This window comes from Tachyglossus aculeatus, chromosome 19 (genome assembly GCF_015852505.1).
Source record: "Tachyglossus aculeatus isolate mTacAcu1 chromosome 19, mTacAcu1.pri, whole genome shotgun sequence".
In the NCBI taxonomy this organism is placed as follows: domain Eukaryota; kingdom Metazoa; phylum Chordata; class Mammalia; order Monotremata; family Tachyglossidae; genus Tachyglossus; species Tachyglossus aculeatus.
In genome coordinates this window covers 10,877,757-10,885,909 of record NC_052084.1, presented here as the reverse complement: position 1 = coordinate 10,885,909, position 8,153 = coordinate 10,877,757, and the positions used below count along the sequence as shown (strand labels likewise).

Genomic DNA, 8,153 nt, shown 5'->3' with positions numbered 1-8,153 from the left:
ACCCTATTGGTAATGTACAAATCACTTTTAATAGCCACTGTTTTTCTGGTAAAGAGAAGCTTGCTAACTGCTCTTTAATTAAGTACACTTAATGACCTGGGGGGGATTAGTAGTCTTGTCTGATAATCAATAAGCATGGGGAGATTGCTGCCTCATAAACTAGAGCTCAAGGACCAAATTAATCTACAAAGATTTATTTTACCTACCTTGGTTTGTTCCCTAAAGACTTACCAAATGGCTGTGGAGAAATTGTTTTAAATACCTTAGTAAAAATTCAAACAATAAAGACTTTTAGGAAGTGGGATTGAGAAACAAGCATTCATATGGAAAAGGCTCAGGTGATTAGTTGCAAGCCACAAGAAAGCAATTGGAAACAGAACCTTGAAAAGTTTAGGAAAACAAAGATACTCTCTGGCTCAGAAACTATCAGGGATGGGAGACTTCCTTGTGGGTGAGGTCAGTTGTCTAAAACAAACTAGAGAAAAAGGCAGGGAAGGGAGAGTATAGACAGAAGTGAGTGGGACACAACCCTCGCCAAACATCTTCTGCTTGGGACAGTGGGACAGGAGCTGCAGATCAACATGCGTTGATCTCCACAAACCTTGCCAAGGGTCTGCTTCACTAGGGAGTGGAGCTTTGGTTATGAATGTGCTCCTGGGGATTGCTGACACTAGGAACTGTGTGCGAGACGAAGGACGAAGAAGCTTCTAAGGCCAGCCCCAGGAGTATGTATACATGTTTGTACATATTTATTACTCTATTTATTTATTTTACTTGTATATATCTATTCTATTTATTTTATTTTGTTAGTATGTTTGGTTTTGTTCTCTATCTCCCCCTTTTAGACTGTGAGCCCACTGTTGGGTAGGGACTGCATATGTTGCCAACTTGGACTTCCCAAGCGCTTAGTACACTGCTTTGCACACAGTAAGCGCTCAATAAATACGATTGATTGATTGAGTAGCAGCCAATGAATAAAATACCCAGGGAGCAACTCAGGAGTAGCAGCCAATGGCGCCCCCTACCGCACCATATTTGTACTTGCAAATTAGGCATCCAAGGAGAATGTAGAAAATTCAGGAAATGACCAAGCAAGACCTTGGGGATCCTGTTCACCATTTTTTTTAGGTGGTAGTATTCCCAGACACCTTATTTAAATCTACTAGCAGCTAATACCTATACATGAGATAACTCCTTAATCGATTTTGAATAAACTGGCTTAATGCAATTAATATTTTGAAAGCTATTTTAGCTACAATGTAGAATAATAATATAAAATGACTCTGAATTCTCTGCCTTTCTTTCCTGGATCTTACAGCATTTGCATATTTTATTAATCCACCCTATGGTCCAGGGATATTGATAGGAAAAGGGTATCATTATTTTTGTGGATGGGGAAATCAGAGATTGCCTAAGGACTCAAGCCCAGATCTTTCAGCTGCCATTCAATGCTCCTCCTACTAGATCTGACTTTTTTGGAACACACTGTCTCCTATATAGACTGGATAGAATTTTGAGAAAAGGATGATATGACAGTCTGGGGAAGCTGCTGATTTGGGTTAACTTGGAGATCGAAAAAGGGTCTGGGTCCCATCTGTGACAAATTTACCACATTGCCTTGGGCAAAATACACCACCTGTATACCTCACATGTCTTACTTCTAAAACAGTGCTGACTTGGCAGCCTCTAATTAAAGGTACCTAATACATTTGCAACACCAATTTTTACTAAATAGTTTGCAGAGTCTAATAATAATAGTGGTATTTGTTAAGTACTTTTACTATATGCCAGTCACTGGACTAAGCGCTTACTATGTGCCAGGCACTGTACTAAGCACTTACTATGTGTAAGGCACTGAATTAAGAACTGGGATAGATACAAGCAAATTGGGTTGGACAAAGTTTCTGTCCCACGTGGGGCTCATTCATTCATTCATTCGTATTTATTGAGCACTTACTGTGTGCAGAGCACTGTACTAAGCAATGGGGAAGTCTTGATCCCCATTTTACATATGAGGTAAACTAAGGAACAGAGTAGTGAAGTGACTTACCCAAGGTCACACAACAGACAAGTGACAGAGCCAAGACTGGAACCCAAGACCTTCTGATCCCGGCTATACTTTCGTAAAATCCCCCAAACCTAATGCCCTTTCATTTTTCCTGTATCTTGATGGCAAAAATTACATTTGCTGTGCCCAAACACTTGTGAGGACAGGAGAGATTAGTTAATGATATCATTCAAAACCCAGTCCAGGAAAACTCTGGATAGAAAATCCCATTAACCAACTCTTGGTTATTCATTTTTAATGAGAGAACAGGTTAATGGGAAGTGAAGTTCACATGTAATTCAAAAATCACTCTTATCCATGAGTTTTCACTTCTACCCCCCCACCAGGTATCTTGTTGTTATTGTCTTATGTTGACGAGTTGTGTCTGCCCCATGGCAACGCCATGGACACATCTCTCCCAGAACGCCCCACCTCCACCTGCAATCGTTCTGTTAGTGAATCTATGGGGTTTTCTTGGTAAAAATACGGAAGCAGTTTATCATTGCCTCCTTCCACACAGTAAGCCTGATTCTCTGCCCTTGACTCTCTCTCATGTCTCTGCTGCCCAGCACAGGTGAGTTTTAACCTGTAGCAAATTGCCTTCCACTCACTAGCCACTGCCCAAGCTAGGAATGGAATGGATATGCCTCTGCTTCTGACTCTCCCTCCCACAGTCGAGACTGGTAGAGCACTGAAAACTCTCCAGGTGCAACCCTGGGAGGTGACCAGGTATCTATTTTCTTTTATTCAAAGGTGTTAACAAGGAGCAAGATTAGCTAATTTAGTTTCTTTTCCGCCCTATCTGCAGTCAGGTTCTGATCCAGAGGGAAAGACCAGAGAGTAAGCAACTGATGAAGAAGCAAAAAGACTGAATAATCTGAAAAGGTGATAGTCACTCGCTGAATAATAGTCAATGCCTGTATATTACAACAAGTTTTTAAAATCTTATTGAAAAAAGCTTGTTTTATTGAAAGCCATTTCAAGGGTTTCATTTTCTAGTCTCCTAGCCTAGATGTCTTCACTTTCTTCCTGAATTGTTACCGTCTTTGGGTTACATACTAGTTGCAAATGATTGAAGAATTTCACCTGAAAACGAGAGAAGCAGTGGCAGAATTCTGGGGTGAATTAGGAATATTAGCATGAGCCTTATTTTCCTGTTGACTATACTAGCAAACTGCTTTGCAAGCTGGCTGATGGGTGGCACCTTCTGCCTGGGATTTCAGACCACCGCTAGGCTTGTGTAACAGAGCAAAGAACATTTCTTTTGCCTTGTTACTGCCTACAAAGCACCAGAACAGTTTTCATGAAAGAGCAATCACTGTTAAAGAAAATGAGATGGAAAACAAACTGCTGTTATAGTAGTGTTTTCTTTCCTTTCCAGAGTAGCAGATACCTCTGTAAATTCAAACACTAAGAATTAAAATAAAATATCAAGGGTGGGGCCTCTTACAGTGATCTCTGCAAAAATATTGAGATGTGGTTTTCAGTAAGGCCCTGGCAGTTGATATCAGCTCTGCCATCAGTACAAGAAAATTTTACAAAGAATAGAGGCCATAAAGGTTTCCTTTGACATTATCTGGGAATTTTAGCGGGGTAAGGTTTCAGTTATTTGGATAATCAGACATGCACACTCATGTTCAAGTCAAGGTAGGCATAATAATGTGACTTCGAAGTGGTTACTAAATACTGGCAAAGTACAAAATTCTACTCTTTGGGCCAGTGTATGAAGAGCTGATACTCATCATTTCTACATCATCATCAGAGGCCTTGCCGTATATTATGTAATGGGTCTAAAACATCCCCCCACACACCAAAAAAAAGGAGAAATGAATTTATGACAAAAAATTATCCATGTAGAAAAATCCACCCCACAACAGGCACTGGATTAGTGCCAGTTCTTTGCACAATAATATGCTTAAACCCATCTTCCTTGTTTGTCTCATTTTCTCAAACTGCTTGTCATTATCCTTCATTATATTTCCCATCTCCAGTTTTCCTTTCTCCGTGCTTGCATTTCTTTTCATTGCTTTAGGTGAACCACTAAATTATTAAAAAAGGGACTACCCAATGAGTTTTTTTCCTTCCAAAATTCTTAACTTTTTTGGAATATAGTAATATGCCTTCCATCCCTTTTCTCTTCCATTAAGGTGGATGGCGAGCAGATACTAGAAAACAACTTTATTTCTAAGGAAACATGCCTTCACACTCCTTCCCTAATTTAACAAATGCAAACCCTCTGTTAAAGAAAACAGAAAAAAAAAAACAGACCAGAAACAAATTATCCACCAAGAAAGCATCTGGCACAGGCAAACAGTAGACTGTCCAGATGGTACCCAGCACTGACAATGACTGGCTAAATCTCAATGGGGGCTAATGCCACAGTTTTCTGTGAAGAAGCACAAGTTACACAAGCTCATCACAGACAATATTGCACCATTCCTTATAGGCAGGTGAGGGGGGATGGAGGGAGGGTTTTAATACTGCTGCCCTGACATTCCAATTAATAATACTAGGGATGGATATTGACCTGGATGTTTTGAGGCATTTCACAGTCTTACTTTAGCTAGAGGAAATGAGAGTATGCATTGGGCAATGCTTAGAACAGTCAGTCCCCAATGGCCACTGAAGATGCTGTTTTATCTGCAAGTTTCATTGGGAGGCTTCTTCCCTGAACCAAGTTACTGCCTCCTTCTGTGGCCTTATTGTTGCTTGTTCTAGTCCTGCTTGCTACTAAAAGCCAGGGTTCAGGGAGACAAATTAAAAACCTTTAGGGAAACTGGGATTTAAAAAAAGAACACAACAGAACCACAAGAGATTTCTGGGATTTGGTTTTTGAACATGGCCATGAACACTGTCTTGCCATGAAAAAGCAAAATGGTATTTTTGATAGGTGTTGGAGGATTGGGCTGGCAAAAGGAACCCTCTGATCAAAAATGTTTAGTGAACACCCATCTAAGCCACTGAGTGAAAAAATCATAGCCTCTGCCCTAGGGAGGTTAGAATCAAGGCCTGTAAGAAGGATGCACAACAAAACCTTTTCAAATGAGTGATCAAGAGACTGGAGGACATTGTCAGAAAAAAAAAAAAACCCTTGCTAAAAGCATAGGGATCAATGAGTAGGGATACATGGCCACTTCTCAGGGTGGAGAAAGATAAAGAGTGAGGATTCCCATCTTTATAAAAGATCAAAAGTGAAATCTCCTTGCTTGCAGAAGACACTAAATTCTTGTGGGCTCTGAAATGTCATGTGGAAGAGGATAAATTACAAGAAAACCTCATACTGCTGAATGAGTGGGCAGAAAATTAGGTGGAGCTTTATTGTGGACAAAGGTGTGGTAAAGCACCTAAACTCCAGCAGCATGATGATGAACTTTGAACTATCAGTCAACTAACAAAAGTAATTTTGGAACCATTATTGACTGTCCATTCAAACTGTCAGCAGGGAAAGGACAGAAAACCTAATAAAAGGCAGTTTTGCCCCTATATAACACCATTTCACTCCCTCATTTGGAATACTGAATGTGGTTTTGGTCACCACATCTTAGGATGCACAATGTATCCTTAATTATACACAAGGAGTTTCCCCTGTAGACTGTAAGCTCCTTGGGGCCAAGCATCACATCTACCAACTCAAGTGTATTGTACTCTCACAAACACTTAGTACAGTTCTCTGCCCAATAAATGCCACTGATTAACAGGAGGATGGACTGAGAAGATTAGGAATCTTCAGGACACATTATGCATCCAGCACAACTAAATATTAGAACAGATATCAGACATAGGTAAATTTCACTGAAGCAACATAGGCAACTCCTAGTTTTTCCCTTTGGCATAGAAACAGGCTGAAGACTTCTTTAATCAGTGTCTTATGGGAAACAAGAAGTTACTCTCAATACAACTGGGAAAAAAAAATCAATGCCTCCTAGCAATTTCATGCCTTATTTTATTCCCCATTTGAGATATAGAAAGCAGGATATGATTAAGGTAAGATATTTATCACCTCATAATTTATATCGAAATATTGTAAGGAGGGGAGAAGTGGAGATTAAGCTATTTTCCAAAGATATTTACTCTATTTTAAGATCATAATTTATGTGTGCAAAGTTAAGGATACGTTGTGCAAATGGTCCGATACAATTTATAAATAAAATGAAATTCTTTGTAATTATTTTTCTTACCTTTAATTCCAAACTTAATTTCCTTCACGAACATTACTAAAATTACTTCAGGGCTTCCTTTAGCCCATATTTTCACTCTGTTAAGATCTGGGCAAAACAAAACGCCTATGAAAGCATCAAGACCCGGCTAGAGGAGAGTGGTTGCCAGATCTTGGCTTCTGCCTCAGTGCCCAAAGGCCTCTGATACTGGAGCCATAAAGTCTATTATGGGGCAGAAGCAACTGGAGTTTTTTTTATCCATACCTTATCCTTTCACTGATGGGCTCTTCACGGAAGCTAGAACCCTGAGGAACTGAGAGAGATGCAGAGCAGAAGCAAAGCAGCAATGAAGATACAAATTCTGCTCAATGGTGACAATACTGCAGTCGCTAGGTCCCTGGAGTTTGCACATTCAGAGGATCTGCAGCAAGAAGGGGATAAGCAGCAGGAATGGATAAGAATACAAACTGCTTGTAACACTGCACTGCTCACATCATGGCTGGAAGCTGGAGGTGGAGCTGAGGTTGTGCTGGTAATCTAGAACCTATTTCCACTGCTCACAGCAGTTGGAGGTAGCAGCTATAGCATCTATTGTTATCAATCAGGTGCATTTACTGAGCACTAACTGTGTGTGCACAGCACTGTTCTAAGCGCTTGAGAGAGTACAGAGTTGCACATGTTCCCTGCCCCCCGTGAGCATACAGTATAGAGACATTAAGATAAATCAATTAAATTATTGGTAGGCACATTAGTGCTATGGAGCTGAGGGAAGGGTGAATAAAGGATGTAGAATAAGGACTGTCCTTGCTACATTCCCCACTGTGAGGGAGAGGGAACAGGGGTGCATGGCCTAGATTCATGGGACTGGGACTCAATGGACCTGGGTTCTGATCCTGCTTCTTCCACTTGCCTGCTTTTTTTCAGTGATATTGTTAAGCATTTACTATATCCCAGGCACTGTTGTAAGCGCTGGACTAGATACAACCTAATCAGGTTGGACAGTCTCTGTCCCACATGGGGCTCCCACTCTTAATCCCCATTTTACAGATGAGGTAAATGGGGCACAGAGAAGTGAGGTAACTTGCCCAAGTTCACACAGCAGACAAGTGGCAGAGTCGGGATTAGAACTCAGGCCCTCCTGATTCCCAGGCACGTGTTCTATCCTCTAGGCCATGCTACTTCTCTGTGCCTCTGTTTCCTCATTTGTAACATGGGAATTAAATACCTGTTCGCCTTCCCCCTCAGACTGTGAGCTCAGGTGGGATAGGGATTATGTCAGAGCTGATTATCTTGAATTAAAGTACAGTATTTGGTATATATTAAGTGCTTAAATATAATTTTTTAAGTTATTATTACTACTACCACCACATTTTAAGAGCAGGTTTTGCCACTGGTGGAATGAGGTGTCTGAGTGAGGTTGGGGTCTGAATAAAGGTTGATTGGGTCCAATTATTTTTTCCCCTGTCTCCTGCTATTTTTTTTTCCCAAACCTGGGCAAAGCCTAAGCAGTTCTGCTGGTCTGTGCTATTTTTAATTATCACCAATCACAATAACTTACACTTTGACAGGCAAAACATGGTTCTTGCAAATCCTTGTAGACTTCATCCTGGAAATCTGCTTTTATTGACTTTTTCTGATTTTTTTTTAAACTGACTGTCCTACACTTTGTGGGACCTACAAGAAAAAACTGTGAAATTAGACAGAGCATGGCAGATTGAATTGGAGAGTGTTAGGACTGCGATTTTAATGCTTTTAGCTTCCTTTAAAACTCCTTTGCAAGCATTTACCAAAACACCAGCTATACAATGTAAATGAAAATTCTAAAAGCCCAGTTCCTTTTTGTTGTCATAACTGTTGACATGAGATAGTTTAGTTTCTTTCTGCCTGAAAGTATACTTATAATCATCAAGTCCAGAGGTATATATATATATACATATATATATACACAC

The 8,153-nt window shown here is 40.2% G+C and overlaps 1 non-coding gene across 1 annotated transcript; it reads right to left on the bottom strand.

The window, feature by feature from the left end:
• Positions 1 to 2,631: 2,631 nt before the first annotated feature.
• Positions 2,632 to 2,771, bottom strand: LOC119941051. Its single transcript, XR_005455089.1, has one exon. It is a non-coding gene; the product is annotated as a small nucleolar RNA SNORA7 (small nucleolar RNA).
• Between the last annotated feature and the right edge of the window lie 5,382 nt (positions 2,772 to 8,153).